The 17,222-nt window shown below is 45.3% G+C and overlaps 1 protein-coding gene across 3 annotated transcripts in view; it reads right to left on the reverse strand.

Annotated features, from left to right (window-relative positions):
- Window positions 1-17,222, reverse strand: part of RIPOR2 (RHO family interacting cell polarization regulator 2) — a 221,607-nt gene that overhangs the window by 113,794 nt on the left and 90,591 nt on the right. The gene's annotated exons all lie outside the window — the stretch shown is intronic.

Raw genomic sequence — 17,222 nt, forward strand, 5'->3', positions numbered from 1 at the left:
ACATGACGCTAAATGAAATAAGCCAATCACAAAAAGACAAATATGGCATGACTCCCATTATGATGCATCTAAAGTCGTCAAACTCATAGAAACAAGAAGAATGTGGTTGCCAGGGGCCAGGGGGAGAAGGGAATGGGGGCTGTTGTTTGATGGCTATAAGGTCTCCGTCATGCAAAATGAGAAAGTTCCAGAGATCTGTTGCACAACAACGCACGTATAGTCAACGGGGCTTAAAAAATTGTTAAGAGGGTAAATTTATGTTATTTGTTTTTATCACACACACACACAATGGACCCAAATGCAGGGTATCTGGGTTCACACTGGCTGGGAGGAAGGGAGGGTGTCAGTTTTGACCATTACTACATTTTTCACCCATTGTCCCCGTGCCCCTTACTCTTTGCAGCCCCATGATGGGGATGCTTTTCCTTCACAGATGAAGCAATGGGACTCTGAGAGCTTAAATAACTTTCCTAAGAACACATAGCTGGCGAGTGGCCAACTGGACTAGCTCCAGGGCTCACCCTGTTACTTCTCGTTGTCAGAACAGCTTTGGGAGGGGGTGCTGCAGAGGATCTGGGTCACCACGACATCCCAATGACTCCTGGGATCTGTACCACTTCCATCTCCTCCCATCTCAGAGCCACCAGGTTACCATGTTAATCCTGGGCCCCCCAGTCTTTCTACATCAGCAATTTAGCATAGTCTCTCCAGGCCTATTTTCTATATCTTCCTGTTATGGGCTTAATTGTGCTCCCCCCATCCCACCGCATTTCATATGTTGAGGTCCTAACCCCAGCACCTCAGAAAGTGACCTTGTTTGGAACCAGGGTCATTGCAGGTGTAATTGGTGAAGATGAGGTCATACTTGAATAGGGTGGGCCCTTAATTCCAATATGAATTGTCCTTATAAAAAAGTGGGATTTGCACAGAATCATGCACACAAAGAGAGCACCATGTGAAGATGAAGGCAGAGATCTACAAGCCAAAGGATGCCAAAGATGGCCAGCAAACCCCCAAAACCTATGCAAGAGGCATGGAACAGATTCCCCTCACCTCGTCCAGAAGGAACCAACCTTGCCAACACCTTGATCTTAGGCTTCTATCCTCCTGAACTATGAGACAACAAATTTTAGTTATCGAAGGCCCCCAGTTTGGGGTCCTTTGTTATGGTAGCCTTAGCAAACTAATACACTTCCTCATTTGGCTTGTTCTGAGGATTATATAGGATAATTCATGTAGAGGAATTGACATAGCACAGGGCACACTAAACACACCCAGTCATAATTATCCAATTTAAATCTCTCACAGGGCAGCGTGGGGCCATTTCTCTGATCCAAGTGTCAGTGGGGGTAGGGAATGAGCAGTCACCACGCTTGGTACAAAATCTCAACAACCTTTGGTAAGTTCCCCCTCGGTCTTGTCTTCTCCGATTAGATATTCTAAAAACAGCTATCAGTCTCCAAGAACAAACACCTAATGCCACTGAGAACACTTTGAAAGCAAGGAATGTAGAAAATATGGTCCCTGCTCTCCAAAATTCACACTCACTCTACAGAGATAAGGTGTATACGCATGATGTGTTAGCTAAGCTGGAAAACTAATGAACTACAGAGGCAACTAAAAATATGAATAAATTTCAAAAGCCGTGTTGGGGCACCTGGGTGGCTCAGTCAGTTAAGCATCTGACTCTTGTTTTTGGCTCAGGTCATGACCTCAGGGCCCTGGGATCAAGCTCTGTGTCAGGCTCTGTGCTCAGTGGGGAGTCTGCTTGAGATTCTCTCCCTCTGCCTCTCTCTCTCTGCCCCCCCAAATAAAAAATCTTAAAAAAAAGAGAAAAGTGTTGACTAAAAAAAATCTCAAAAAAGTATAAATAGTATGATTCTATTTATATAAGTGCCAAAAATGGAGAAAATATATAATTAACAGTTAACACTTATATAATGCCAGGAATAGTTCTACGTCCCTTGATTCACTTAATTCTCACACCAACCCTGTGAAATTGGTATTATTATCTTCATTTTACTTCCAGGCCCAAGAAGTAAAACGACCCACCTAAGGTTATACATCCTGTGGTGGAGCCGAGATCTGACTCAAGCCGCAACTTTACCCTCACTCACCACATTATACAGTCTCGCATACGTGGAAAACAAGGGATGGCTGAGCCATTTGCAGCTCCCCAGCTGTGGATACTCCAAACCTGTCCTGACATGGCTCCTTGCCTCCTGTTTGTCCTCTCAACTTGGGACCCATCCACTCATCTTCCAGAGCTTGGTTTGAGGGCTACCACCTCCATGAAGCTTCTCTTACATCTCCAGGTGGAAATGCTCATCTTACTTCCTCGGTCTACCCATTTATTTATGTACATATTTCACCCTTGCCCTTCCCTCCTCAAGGGCAGGGACTCTTTCCTCTTAAACTTTGTATCTCCAAACTCCTGGGATATTACCAGGAAGAAAGTCATTGATCAATTTGCATTTTTTGAAATGAGTAACAGTGGGCGCCTGGGTGGCTCAGATGGTTGAGCGTCTGCCTTCGGCTCAGGTCATGATCCCAGGGTCCTGGGATCGAGTCCCACATAGGGCTCCCTGCTCAGTGGGGAGCCTGCTTCTCCTTCTGCCTCTCTCTCTCTCTCTCTCTCTGTCTCTCATGAATAAATACAATCTTTAAAAAATAAAAATAAAAACAAATAAAATAAAATGAGTAACAGTGACGAAATGAATGGCCAAAAGCTCTAGTGTGAATCGAATACAAGAGGGCAAAAGTTTTACTGGAGAATTCACCCTAGACTCTATAGGGGAGGAAAAAAACACCCCTTTCCTCTATCCTCGTAGGTCTTTAACTAGGACCTGTGAATTAAACTGACACAAGACAGGTTAACAGGAGAAAGGGCATAGAAATTGTATTAATATTTCTATATGCAGAGGGGCTTCGTGGAAAAGAAGTCAAAATCCCAGAGAAGTGGTTGACTCGGTCTATATATTATTTTAATGAAGAGCAAGAAGCTGTGGATCAGTGATTAGACAAAGGAAAAGGAGAAGGTCTGGGCTCCTAGAGGTGGTAAAGTTGGGGGAGGAGGCCAGGATGTGAGTGATCAATAAGGGCTGTTTAATAATGTCTGTTTGCACGCTCATCTGTCTCCAGTGATAAAAGTGGTCTTCAGTGATGAAGAGTCATTCTTCTTGCCCCGGTGGGAGAGAGCAGACCTTTGCAAAGGGGACTGCCTGCCCTGCTTTTAGGCAGGAAGGGAGAGGGCAGAGAGTTCTCCGTGTCTTCTGTTTCTCAATTGCCGTCAGCTAAAAATAATCCTAATGCCAATGTGGCATATTTTTGGGTGGCCTATTCTGAGCCTCTTCAAATCTGTACTAGAATAGAAAGACCAAGGCTCAGGAAGCTCAGTGTGCACAGCTAGGCAGTCAGTGAGGGGGAATTAAAGGGCTGTAGGTTACAGGGAGTAGTTCGACTAACTCGGAAGATGTGAGTCTGGAATGACAACCAAAGGACCTTGCTTTTTCAGGGACTGAGGCAAACAGCTCTGATAACCAGATTTGGGGTAGAGAACAAAAGTAAGGTGAGCCAGTATGAGCCAACTCTTTCGTTGCTAAGACTGTTTGTGACAACCTGGGCTAAGTGTAACAACAGAACCTCATCGAGTCAAAGGCGTGGGAACTTGGCAAAGCTTTTATACTACCCTAAACAGTTGGTACCCACTTTGTGCTATCCCCAGGGGTTCAAATTTCAAAGACATGTGAATCCTCATCCTTGCTTTGAGGAACTTTACTCACCGGCTCCTGTGGTCATTCATTCATTCATTCAGTCAGTCATTTATCCATCTATCCATTTGAAAAATAATCATAAATGTCTAGTGTATTTCAGGTCCAGTGGGAAACATTTAAGTAAATGTGTAGGTGTGCATGTATTGTGCTGAACATATAAATACCAACATGTGGCATGAAAATTTAGAATGATCAACTGTTTAGTTATTAATTTTAAGCATTTTTTGCAAGGCTTGCTCTTTTGAAAAAGGAACTTCCATCTGTGAAGTGCTTAAAGGAGGAAGCCATACTAGTGGGAAAATGTCATCATCCAATATGGGTTTTCATTCCAATAGTGGATGAGCTTCACAATCCCTTCTCTGTCCCCACTTCTGGAGAATTTCCCAGTCCCTCTAGAAAGTGTTTCTGATTTTCAGATACAAACACTTCAGAGCAGGGAAAAGAATCTGAAATAACTAGGGGTAAAGTGTCCAGAAACAGAAAGAAGAACCAAATAGGAGAGAGGAATTGAAACCAAGGAATGGTTGGAATCAAGAAAGAAAAAGAAGGTAAAAAAAAAAAAAAACCCACAAAGCCAGAAATAATCTTCTCTTTGGGTACCTTGGCCTGTAAAAATGCACTTAAAATGTGTCTAATGGCAGAATGCCACGACCAAGGAGCTGAGACTCAAGGAACACGGTTTTTAATGACATTCTTGTTTTCAGGTTGCCGAGAGGAGATCCCACTTTGTGGGATGACAGCCCAGAGGCTCTGGAAGCCTTCCTGAAGGCATTCCCCAGTTTTAGGTGTATCTCTCAGTTTGAAGGAATACATTTGTGGCAGGTGCTGGGGAAGGATGCAGAACAGGCTGACCAAAGCCCTGGATGGTTCTCTCCGGTAGGACTGAAAACAATGAAGATAATTGCCCAGTGAATGCATCTGCTCACTCTGCTCTGGAAGGAGGGAGAAGAGCCCAGCAAAAATGGTCTCTATGGCAAGACTCACACTGGGTATGGTTTGTAAGAAATAGCCCTGGGCTAAGGGTCTGACTGCTGGGAGTGGTTAACCCGCAACTAGTGACTTTATAAAATGGCATAAAAGGCACTGGTTCTGGGATTTGACGGAACTGAATTTTGATCCTGGCTTCACTATGCCAGCACTTTGATGGAAGTTATTGAATATGACTCTGCAAAATAATAATCTGAGTTCAGCCCTCTCTCCTCAAGCTGCCCCAAACTAAAACACAATCTTTATCAATAGTTCGTCTATACTATACAAACACAACTATACAAACAGTACCTTGTATAATACTATACAAGCCCAACTTCAAGGCTCAGTCGCTAGCCTGTACCTTCTGTCTCAACCAGAATGTAATTCCAAAGCCTCTCCAGTATAGAAACCCTATGACTCCACTGATAACAACATATACCTCCTACGGTTTTGATGACATGAATCGAGACAGGAATCCTTCTCTGTGGCTCTATAACCCACTTTCAAATAGTTACCAGGGATCACTGTGCAGTGTGCCCCTCTTCCCCCCTTCTAACCTCAGGACCACCTTCTTGGCACGGGAGCTGTAGGAAGGTGCAGAAGTGGTCAAGAAAGGAAACTCAGAGGGCAGAGAGAACCAGTCCTTCCTGACTTTGGGAAATTTAGGGGAGGTTTTAGGGGGAGTTACAACGCTCCTTCCTAGACTGTGACTCTAGACCCAAAAGGGCATTTCCTTCCACCAAAAGGAGGCCAGATGAGAAAGTGTGACTTTCTGAACTTCGAAAGCAAGACATACCTCTCCCCATCCTAAATCTTATGATGGGAGATTGCTCGGTGGTACATGAATCACTGGGTGCCAACCCAAGGGACAGTATGCAGTACTGTTATTTAAAACATAGATGACAGTAAATGACCGGGACTCAATCCTTTGGCAAATCACAGGTTTTCCAGCCATTTTCAAAGAATGGAAAGAGGATCTCATTGAGTTGTTAATGATAGATGAATAAGCATGATTTTTGGTGATAAGTCATTATTACATCTTTGGCATATGATTGAGAAAAAGCTGGGAGAATCAGTTGGGATATCAGAGAAGATGGTGGAGTAAGAATCTTCAGAAACCATCTCTTCTGCAAAAGCAAAAGGGAACACTGGAAAAAATGGTGATTTGTGCTATCCCCACCTCTTCTTCCCCAGCTCGGTGGTAGCCTTGAAAACCAAGAGCCTGCAAGCACAGTGCAAATAGACTGGCAGTCATTGGAATGGTTGGAGAATGCAGTTGGAGTTTCAAGACCCCAATCCCAGAAATGCCATGATTTGATCTGTTTGTTGGTTTCCTGGAAGATCCCATTGGCAAGGCTGTCTTTATTTAACCTGACTCAGAGTTATTCAATCTGGACCTGCTTGTCAAAAACAGAGGCAACTGGTAATCTCTGAATCTGCCTAAGCCCAGTGGTAAAAGCCCTAAGGAGGCAGGAGAATCTGATTGAGTCATGGGAAAATGATACATACATATGCACATTTTTTTCTGGCAGAGAGTTGTGATAGAATGATCGAAAAAGACTTTCAGGTATAAAAATACTTATATTGTAAGACGGGAAATTGTCCCACTTTTGGGCCAGAGTAAACCTTCATGGAGTGATGGAATCAGCATCACCTTCTGGGATGTATCCGGCATTTCTAATAAAATATACATCAATGTTCTAATAGATTTTAATGAAATAAGAGTCCGTCTGAAATATTGATTGATCCTATCTGCCTAACTTACAGTCTTAGAGTGAGCCTAATGATCTCATCTAGAAATTCCTAGAAAACAGAGTCTAATACATTAATGATCATCTAAATATCATTTCTTTCTTTTTTAAAAGACTTTATTTATTTATTAGAGAGCGAGAGAGAGAGAGAGAGAGAGAGAGAAACAGCATGAGAGGGGAGAGGGTCAGAGGAAGAAGCAGGCTCCCCACTGAGCCGGGAGCCTGATGCGGGGCTCGATCCCAGGACTCCGGGATCATGACCTGAGCCAAAGGCAGTCGCTTAACCAACTGAGCCACCCAGGCGCCCCTTAAATACCGTTTCTTTCCCCTATTAAATGTCTTACTAGTTACCAAATAGTTTCAGTGGCTCTCCCAGGGGTGTTTCTCTTGTGACAAGTATAAAATGAAACGTTACAATTTATCTGAGAAGTTGCCTTAACAATTAGGATAAAATTCCATTGGGGTGGGGGTCACAGAATGGAAATACAAATTCAGCAAGAAAAAGAAAAAAATGTAAAACATTTCCAAATCTCAAAGAATAGGATCATTTATTTTTTTTATGTGGATGATGGAGATATATATATGTATGTGTGTGTATATATATATATTTACTTATTTATTCATATTATATATCCTTTGTAACTTTTAAAACTTATGACAAAAAATTTTAGATATGCAAGGGTATATGGTTTTCCAAAATTTACTTTGGGTTTCAAAAACCTAGACAGTTAAAGACCATTGCTGCAGACCCCACGTTAAGCAGGGCAGGAACACGGCAGGCCTTGTAGGCCAGGGATCAGGAGCAGGGGACCCTGGAAAAGCATATGGCAGCCGGGGGCCCACGATGGCTGGGCATCGCAGAGGGAAGGCCTGGTAGCTCCATTCCTTTGCAAGTACTAGTTCTGCGGGTTGTGACCCGTTTATCTCTTGACCTGTTATTCTTCTCCTCAAAATTTCTTCTTTGTGGGGATGGCAATAAAAAAGAAGGATTTAAAAATGATTATGTTCTGATTTGGGCCAAATGTGTTTGAAAACTCTTCCCACCATGGCTTCTTTTTGATATGTGTATGTCTACGAGACTTTGATTTTACAGAGCACAGAAAAATAATTTGGGTCAAAAGATCTTTCAGGGACTACACTCCACCCCCCCCCCAAAAAAAACAACAACAAAGAGGAAAGAAGGAAGTGTTAGCAATCCATCCATCACAGCCACTAACGAATGGGAGAGCCCCGGCGCTCCGGCCCACTGTTCCCTCCCGGGGAATGCCAAGGGGGCTGGATAAATCGAAAGCAAAGCTCCTGGCTGGGTTTGCCAACACTGTTGCAGAACAAACTCGGAAAAACTCATTGGGAGAGAAGCTAGTAACTCAAGAGACGAGGGTTTGGGGCACCTGGATGGTTCAGTTGGTTAAGCGTCTGCCTTCAGCTCAGGTTATGATCTCAGGGTCTGGGATCAAATCCCGGGTAGGGCTCCCTGCTCAGCAGGAAGCCTGCTTCTCCCTTTCCCTCTGCCCCTCGCCCCCTGGTCTCACTTGCTCTTCCAAATAAATAAATAAAATCTTAAAAAAACAAACAAAAAATGAGGGTTTGGAAAAAAGAATGGGAGAGATTAATCTCAGATGCGAGCAGCTGAGGGTGTTGGCTGGCTCAAGCCTTCATAACCAGCTTCTCTGCTGGCAAGAGGACACCGAGAGTCTTACAGGGGGAGGGTGTGTGTGTGGGGGGGCGTATGTGCAAGAGAGAAGGGCACAGAGTGCGTAGTCACGGCTGGGGAATCTGTACGTGTTCAGTGCACCATCATGGGCAGGGAAGGGGACATGTGGGGTGTGGTCTTCTAGGCACTTCGTTGGCCTCAGGGCATTCATTCCTGGGCTGGCTCTGGTGGCTGGGATGTTCCAGTCACTGCAAAACACCTTCATCAATGCCTCAAGAAGGTGTGATAAAAATAAGCACAATGGATTTTAGTTGGAGCATGAGTTAAAAGAGTCTTCTCTGTTTCTGGTTTTCACCGTTGGGGTGTAGTAGGGTTGAGCAAGAGGATTTGCTAACAGAAGGAGAGAGAAAGAGGGAAGGGCAGAATATTTTACTTGGAAAATATGTCCAGACTGCATCTCTTTTTTTGCGGGGAGGGGTGTTTATTGTTTGCTTTGTTTGTGCTTTAAGGTTCCATGGGAGACTATCCAGAGACACTCATGGATTTGAAATTTCAGCCCTCCAAGAAGTTCAGAAAATCGGCTCTGGGTGTCCTGTGTCCAGGGCAGAGACGAGCCCTGAACAAGCCCTTAAGATGCCGAAAGTCTTCCTCCCCAGGTTCCCAGCCCACCTTGGATGAGCTTCCAGCCTGCTTTGTGTGGCAGGAGGAAGACCTCCATGCCCAGAGTCTATTTAGAGGGACCAAATGGAGAATTCTAGACTAAGAAATTCCCACTCCTCCTTCGCTTCCTGGTACTCTCCTTCCTCCTTCCATGTTTTGTTTTGAAATATAAATCGCAATAAAGAGGACCAGGGAAAACAAAGACCTAGAGTAAAAAAAAAAAAAAGGATAACGCCCTGTGTTCTCTGCACTGAATTAGGGCCCAATCCTGCGCCGGAGGCCCTGGATGGAGTAAAATGCCATCTTTCCCTGCCTCTGGCTCTCCCCAGTATGCCCCACCTAGCGTTAACCCAGCAGCGGTACGTGAGCTTCCACCGCTACATAAGCGAACAGCCCAAACCCTCCACCAAGCTGGTGGGGGAAGAGGATGATCCAACTCTGATTCTCCGCCGTTCCATGTGACCTGTGAACCTGGGTGAAGAAAAGAACTACCTTTTCTTCTCTCCAAGAGAAGACTAGCTGGAGGAGAGGGGAAGGAGGGGAAAGGGAAGGAAGGAAGGAAGGAGGGAAGGAGGGAGGGAGGGAGGGAGGGAAGGAAGGAAGGAAGGAAAGAGAGAAGAGAGAGGAAGGAAAACCCAAGAAGGGGCTGCCTTGATTCCAAACGCAAGGGCCCGGCAGGTGCCAAAACGCGGGCGGGGAGGCGCTCAGCCTCCTCTCTCCAGTGATTGTGCCTGGGAGGTGGGACTTATTAATCAGTCTGCATACTTCAAAAAAAAAAAAAAAATTCCCCCTTTAAGTGTGAGCTCAGGTTGCCCGTGGAGAAGCTTTGTTATCAGCAGTGGGTCTTGACTTTGAGACCCGGGGTTGCCCTCCCCTGTTCCCTCTGGTGCCTGCGCTCTGATCTCTGTCAGCTGAGAGCGTGAAAACAATTGTTTCATCTCCTCACCCTGCGTCAGGCCCTCCGCCTTACCTCCTCAAAGCCAGACCTTTCTTTTCCTTTGCTAGAACTCAACCTGGTGCAGGAGCTCACGGTGGAGGGCCGCCCATCCTCTCTCAGACCGCAAGCCCAGCGGAACCAGGGAACCGCGACTTATAAACAAGGGTGTAGACCAGAGAGTGTGCTGGGGCCCGGGGAGGAGGGGAAAAAGCAAGAAGGAAAACACCCTGCAGCTCGAGGTGGAGATGAGCGGCAAGCAGCCAAGCCTCCAAAAACCACGCAGCACAAAACCAAAACTCAAACCTCATGAAACTGTCCTGAGGCTGAAGGCTTTCAAAGTTGTTTCTACCGCGGATTTGAGGGACTTGTCCCATTTTCCCGAGGCACGCGCGCGTTGTAAACCCTAATCCCCACAGGTCCAGCATTAGGGTGTAGGGTGCAGGGGGAGTGCGGGGCTGTGCCTCCGCCTGGAAGGGTCTCGGTGTTTCTCAGGCTGCCTCGAGGGTCACGTTTTTGTGTAATGTTTGGCTCTGGCCGGCGGGGGGCTTCTCAGCTCTGCCTATAAATAAACAAGAAAATTTGGAGGAAAAGGGGCAGGGGGCAGTGAAGGTGAGTGCGTGGGCCTCTTCCAGGGGGGACTTGCCAGAAGCCAAAGGCACTATAACGGGCAATTTCCCATCTTCCATCATGGAAACCCATGGTGGTGATAGGGCAGGAGTTCCACTAACCCCCTGAGCCGAAGGGCCCTCAGACATCAGAAGCCGGGTAGCAAGAATTCAGGAGGGCAGGATTTCCCCCCTTTCCCTCAGGTTAAGCTCTGAGGTGCGCGGGCCCACCCCACAGAAGGGGCGGCTGCTGGAGATAGGTCAGAATGTTAGATGAGTTACTTTCTGGGGCACCTCGGTGGCTCAGTCGGTTAAGGGACTGCTTTCGGCTCAGCTCATGATGCTGGAGTCCCGCATCGAGTCCCGCATCGAGTCCCGCATCGAGTCCCGCATCGAGTCCCGCATCGAGTCCCGCCATCGAGTCCCCATCGAGTCCCGCCATCGAGTCCCACATCCAGTCCCGTGTCGGGCTCCCTGCTCGGCAGGGAGTCTGCTTCTCCCTCTGACCCACTTCCTGCTTGTGCTTTGTATCTCTCATTCTCTCTCTCTCAAATAAATAATCTTTTTTTTTTTAAAAGATGAGTTACTTTCTTACAGAATTGCATCCAGTGTTTTAACGAAGTACAAAAAAGGGGAGGCGTCCAATGTGGTGTGTGGGTGGGATGGAGGGACCCTGGAGGGGAAGGGGCGGGTTAGGCTCTGTCCTCACTCCTCAACCGACATGTGACCTCCTTTAAAACCTGTAAACACCCCCAGCTTCTGGTCACACCCATGTGGTTAGGCGGTTATTTATAGAAGAGTAGAAATGTCCCTGTGCTGGCAGAACAGGGTGGCAAGCAGAGCCCCCGAAGTTCTTGGAATAACACCTGCTGGCCTTTCTGTCACCAGACAGCACCTCGTAAAAAGTTACGCAGAAATAACCATTATTGATTATGGATCTTACCTGATGATTCTGTTCAGTCCCTGTGTCGACCGGATAGCTCTGTGAGGGGGGGACTTGGTGACACTGGTCTTCAAAGCAAGATTCTTTCTCTTGTCCCCCTCCCTTCCTCTCTCCCCAGCCTCAGGAGAATTGGGGCCCTGCATGGGCTCTTGCACACGCCTAGGCTCTCATGGTTTACTTCACGATGATAATACTAACCCCAACAAAGGCCCCTTTCTCCTCAGAAATTTGGGAATGTGTGTCAGTCGTTCCTTGGAGTTCCTTCTGAGGTAAGAAAGGAAGTTCAGGGGGCGCCTGGGTGGCTCAGTCGGTTGAGCGACTGCCTTCGGCCCAGGTCATGATCCTGGAGTCCGGGGATCGAGTCCCGCATCGGGCTCCCTGCTCGGCGGGGAGTCTGCTTCTCCCTCTGACCCTCTTCCTGCTTGTGCTTTGTATCTCTCATTCTCTCTCTCAAATAAATAAATAAAATCTTAAAAAAAAAAACAAAACCTTTAAAAAAAAAAAGGAAGTCAGTGTGACTGTCCTCCCTTTTCTGATGGGGAGATTAAGGGCCAAGAAACTAAGTGAAGAGGCAGCCATGTGGCTGAGTCGATGGGGCAAGCCAAATCCCTTGCAAGAGCAGCTGAGCCAACATTGTGAAAACTCGCGCCAGGGAGGTTCTTCTATGGATGACTGAAGAGCGCCATATACATGAAAGAAAATGTATCCACGTTAAAAAAAAAAAAAAAAAGCCCCAACGTTCAGCTATCTAATGGGCAAAGGGAACGGGACTGGGTGGGGAGGGTTTGCCCCGCTGCGGCTGATCTCTCAAATCTCTTATTTTCTGTGAATGCGGCCGTTTCCCAGAACACTGTCCAGGCATACAACTCGAAGCTGCAGGATCTAGGTCATATTTTATGATTTTTTCAGCCAGTCTGATCTAGTCCATGTTGAGCTCTGTTTGAAGTTTCAGGTCTGATGGGAACCAGCACTTCCACAGACATTTTCTAAATGAGTGAGTAACTGAGTCCCTGTGATTTCTCAACTCCTCAGTGATAAGAGGCTGCAGAAGGTTCATATCAGCTCAGAAGTAGGAGAATGTAACCCAAGAGAACTGTGGGTGGTCCTGGGGCGTCAGGAGCTTGGGAGCACCCTTTTGCACCTATAATGAGATTTATCCCACCTCCCACTTTGGGGGGAAGGCCATTAGCACCCAGGGCCTGCCAGTGGTTTTCAGGTGTGGAAGGATTTGTGTCATCTCCAGACCCCAGGCCCTGGAGAGAGGGGGACAAGTAGATATTTTCTCATGTAAATCAATCATCTAATCCATGAGATTTACAATTGAATAGGTGTCCAGACAAGATGTTATCTGCCAACTACTGGGGGGGGGGGCTTCAAATTTTATTGACATAGATAAGACTTTCATCAAAGAATCCCCTTGAAAGCTGTTTAGTAAGGAATTCCAAAGCAAGGTGTTTATAACAATAATAAATGTTTCTCCATCACTTTGTCGCAGGCTTCCACTCCTAGTTCTTTTTCCCTAGTTTCTCTCCTCTTTTTAATGCACTAAAAGAAAACTACATAAAAGACTCTTAAGAGAAACATTTAAAAGGGGGATAAGGGATATTTCACGGGAGGGGACATTGGGAAGATTGGATGAGAAAAAGAAGTTCAGACCTGGCTCCTTGGATGATTTTCACTGAGCCCAAGTACAAAGAACACAGTCAGCTTTAGTAGTAATGTTTAGTTCCCTTTTCTGTATACTCACTGGAATAAGATGGTGTATGGGAACGGAACTTGTGGTAAAGAAAACCTTGCCACAGAAGGACTCCACCCTTGCTTACCTTCCTCTGGAGCCACCATCAGTATGTAGTGAATGGTAAACGTGGGGCTTCCTGTGTTCTGCAGTGTGCATTGCTACACCACTATCTCCAGTGGAATGAACCAGAAGGCAAAATTTATGGCTCTTTTGAAATGTGATGAAGCAACATACAATTCAGAAATAGGGTGGTCACATTTTCTGTATTATGTTGTACTCTTTTGCACAACATGTAAGAATACAACATGAGAAACCTATGAAAGGAGGAAATAGAACAATTGAGGTTGTTGGCTAGGGAGGCTCTGTAAGGTAAAGGCAGAATACTAAATACCCCACCTAGCCAACATCCTCTCATGGCTATGATTCCTGTCTCCAAGCCTCTACTACTCTCCCCTCTTCCATTATTCTGTCCCATCATTCTTCCATCCACCCACCCACCCATCCACCCACCCATCCATCCACCCATCCATCAATTCATCCATCCATCCATCCACCCACCCACCCACCCATCCATCCACCCACCCAGCTAGTCATCCATCCATCCACCCATCCACCAATCCATCCATCCACCCATCCACCAATCCATCCATCCACCCACCCATCCATCCACTCATCCAACAATCCATCCATCCATCCATCCACCCACCCATCCATCCATCCACCCCCCCATCCATCCACTCATCCACCAATCCATCCATCCACCCACCCATCCATCCACTCATCCAACAATCCATCCATCCATCCATCCATCCATCCACCCACCCCCCCATCCATCCACTCATCCAACAATCCATCCATCCATCCACCCACCCACCCATCCATCCACCCACTCATCTAGTCATCCATCCATCCACCCACCCACCCATCCATCCACCCATCCACCAATCCATCCATCCACCCATCCACCAAGCCATCCATCCATCCACCCATCCATCCACCATTTATTGGGCATCATGATATTCTAGCTGCTGAGAATACAGACATCAGTGCCAAGCCAGTAAAGGTTAAACCACCAGTGTTTGTTGATTTTCATAGTGCAAATACCCCTACCTACCACGGCTGATTTCAAGCTACCAACATTACATCACTGAACACAAAGTTGGGAAGAGCTACTCAGTAGCACACAATTATACAGTGTTTCCAACACACAGATACAATAGATGTAAAGAACCTCAAGTACACAGATAACTGTTAAATATGGTAACTTAGAAGTGATGAGTTTTGAGTATTACTAAGTTTGCTGTCAATATATTTAATTGTACATTTATATAATTTGGCTTTAGATAATGGCTGTTTTAACAATCAGCTCACAATATTTCTGAAAATTTAACTATTGGCTCTTGTGAGCAGATGTGAGTTTGCTCCAGCCTACCACTATACAGAGATAAATACTGTATGCTGTCCACTTTATGAAAAAGTTTTAGCTAGAAATAAGACATATACATATGTAAATAAGCAGTAGTCCTCCAGTTGGTGTGATAGTGCAATAGGGAAAGTGCTGGGTGTAGAATTAGTAGGGAAGAGGGGCGCTTGGGTGGCTCAGTCACTTAAGCATCCAGCCCTTGATTTTGGCTCAGGTCATGATCTCAGGGTCATGAGATTGAGCCCACAGACTGAGCATGGAGTCTGCTTAAGATTTTCTCTCCTTTTCCTGCAGCCCCTTCTCACTCACATGTGAGCGTGCATTCTCTCTCTCTCAAAAACAAAAACACAGAAACAAGAATTATTTTGGAGACTCTCCAAAATAAAATCACCTTGAGGACAGGGTGGTGACTTGGACTCAACACAAGCACCTAAGAATAGAGAGAGGGTTGGTTTGAGCCCAGCATGTGGTCTTTTCCAATCAGTAATAGTTTTTCTTTGTAGTCAGTGTCTTCAGACCCAAACACCCTGGGACAACTGTCATCCTAGGCAGAGTGTTGACTGCAGAAGGGAAAACTCTAACTTGGGAGCTTAAGCCCAGATACCCTTGCAGGACAGGTGAGGACAGGGGTGAACACGGACCATTTGGTGTAATAGTCACACCTGTCAAACTGTGCAGGACCAGTCCTCACTGACATCTCATGGTAACGAAATGAACAGCATATATTGGATTAACGACATTTTCCAAGTCCCACAGTTCCTGGTATCAATAGCAAAATTTATGCCCTTTGGAATGAGAAAGCCCCTGAGATTTTTCAGACACTTTGGTGACTGGCAAGAATTTAAGAGAGGCTCTCCTAATGTGGCATATGTGGATTTGAGCAAATACTGGGGGGAAAAAAGAATTAAGAGTTATGACCAATTGTATTCTGACTTGTAGAGCAGATCATAGGGGACAGAATCTGCCACGTACGTGTACATGTGCTAGAGAAAAAGATGTTGGCCAAAATGTTAACAAGTGGTATTGCTAGATGATAAGTGTGTGTGTGTGTGTGTGTGGGTGGGTGTGTGGGTGGGTGTGTGTGTGTGTGTCAAATCCTGAGATCTAAGCTAGATGATAAATTTTGGAAGGAGGATTTACTTTTATAGATTTGCTTGCATTGTTTAATAATTTCATCTATTTTTCTCTCAAAAAATGTAATGAACAATATCCGCCAATTGCAAAAAAGGCAAGTAAAGTTAAAGAAGGAAACAAAAAAATCCAACCGTAATTCCAACAGCCACAAATAACTGCTGTTAATATTTTGTTTTTTAACCTCTAGACCTTCTGCTAGGCATGATGTATGTCCTTTGTACCCTCTCATCAGCCTTGTGTGAATCTGACTCCTGACCTGTGCGTCTGAGCCCCAGGTGTGGGGAGTGGGGGCAGAAGGCTTATACCTACACTGTTATTACGTTAGGTTTTTTCAACATGGTAGCTCCTTCAGCTTGGCTCACACATTTTTTTTAAGATTTTTTTTTTTTTTTGAGAGAGAGAGAGGGAGGGAGAGAGAGGGGGAGAAAGAGAGAGCACAAGCAGGGGGATTGGCAGGCAGAGGCAGAGGGAGAAGCAGGTTCCCCACTGAGCAAGTAGCCAATGCGGAACTTGATCCCAGAACCCTGGGATCATGACCTGAGCTGAAGGCAGACACTCAGCCAACTGAGCCACCCAGGCGTCCCTCACACATTTTTTTTAACCTATCTCAATTAGCCCTGTTTCATTCCCCACAACTATGTCATAGCTGAAACCATTCTCTCTGTAGCTTACCTCCCACTTCAGAGAAAATACAGACCATCACATGTGATTTTTTTTACTTCTGTAAGGGCCAAGGGCAGTTCAACCCAAGATGGGCCACTTTGGTGTGAACATTAAGTTAAAAACAATCCAAACCCAGCAGATTCAGAAAAAGCTCTTTACGTCTTCCTCAACTGCCTACTTTCCGAAGAAGAGAGCTAGTAACAAAGATTCCTCTTTACCTAAGAAACTTCTGTACATAAGAGGGCACCTGCGTTTTCCAAACACCCCTTTTCATCCTGCTAGTAGTCTTTCTCCACCCTTGGTATCCTCAGACCCTTACCCTCTCCTTAGCTCATATAAGTCTTATCGCCTGTTTTTGGAATTTCCATGTCTGTGTGGATTCTCCATACATACACTATTAGATTTGATTTTCTCCTGTTAATCTGTCTCATGTCAATTTGATTCTTAGTCCAGCTGGAAGGACCTCAAAAGTCAGAGAAAATCCTTCCTCCCCAACACTTCCTTCCCTTCTACCTCTAAATCTATACCCATTCTTTCTTCCCTGTTTCAGATGAGAATCTACCTTTTACCTTGACTAAGGTCCATGCTGTTTCTTTTTTTAAAAAAATCACATTTTTTTTCTGGCTTCACAAGTAATCATATCCATATTGGAAAATTTAGAAATATAAGAAAACACACAAGGGAGAAAATAAAGTCACATATAATTTGACAAGACTTTAAAAGATTTTTAAAGGATGATCATTGCTAACATTGTAAACTCTTTGTTTTTTCCATGCATGATTGTATGTGTCTTTACAGTAAATATTTTTTACACACTGGAAATTATTCCATACATACTATTTCATGCATCTCCTTTTCCTCTTACAATAGATGATGAATATTTTTTGCATGATGGCTACTCTGTTTTTTTTTAATTGAGAGAAAGCGAGAAAGGGGTGGGGAGGGGGAGAGGGAGAGAGAGAATCTTAAGCA

The sequence above is a fragment of the Zalophus californianus genome, chromosome 7 (assembly GCF_009762305.2).
Source record: "Zalophus californianus isolate mZalCal1 chromosome 7, mZalCal1.pri.v2, whole genome shotgun sequence".
Lineage (NCBI taxonomy): Eukaryota > Metazoa > Chordata > Mammalia > Carnivora > Otariidae > Zalophus > Zalophus californianus.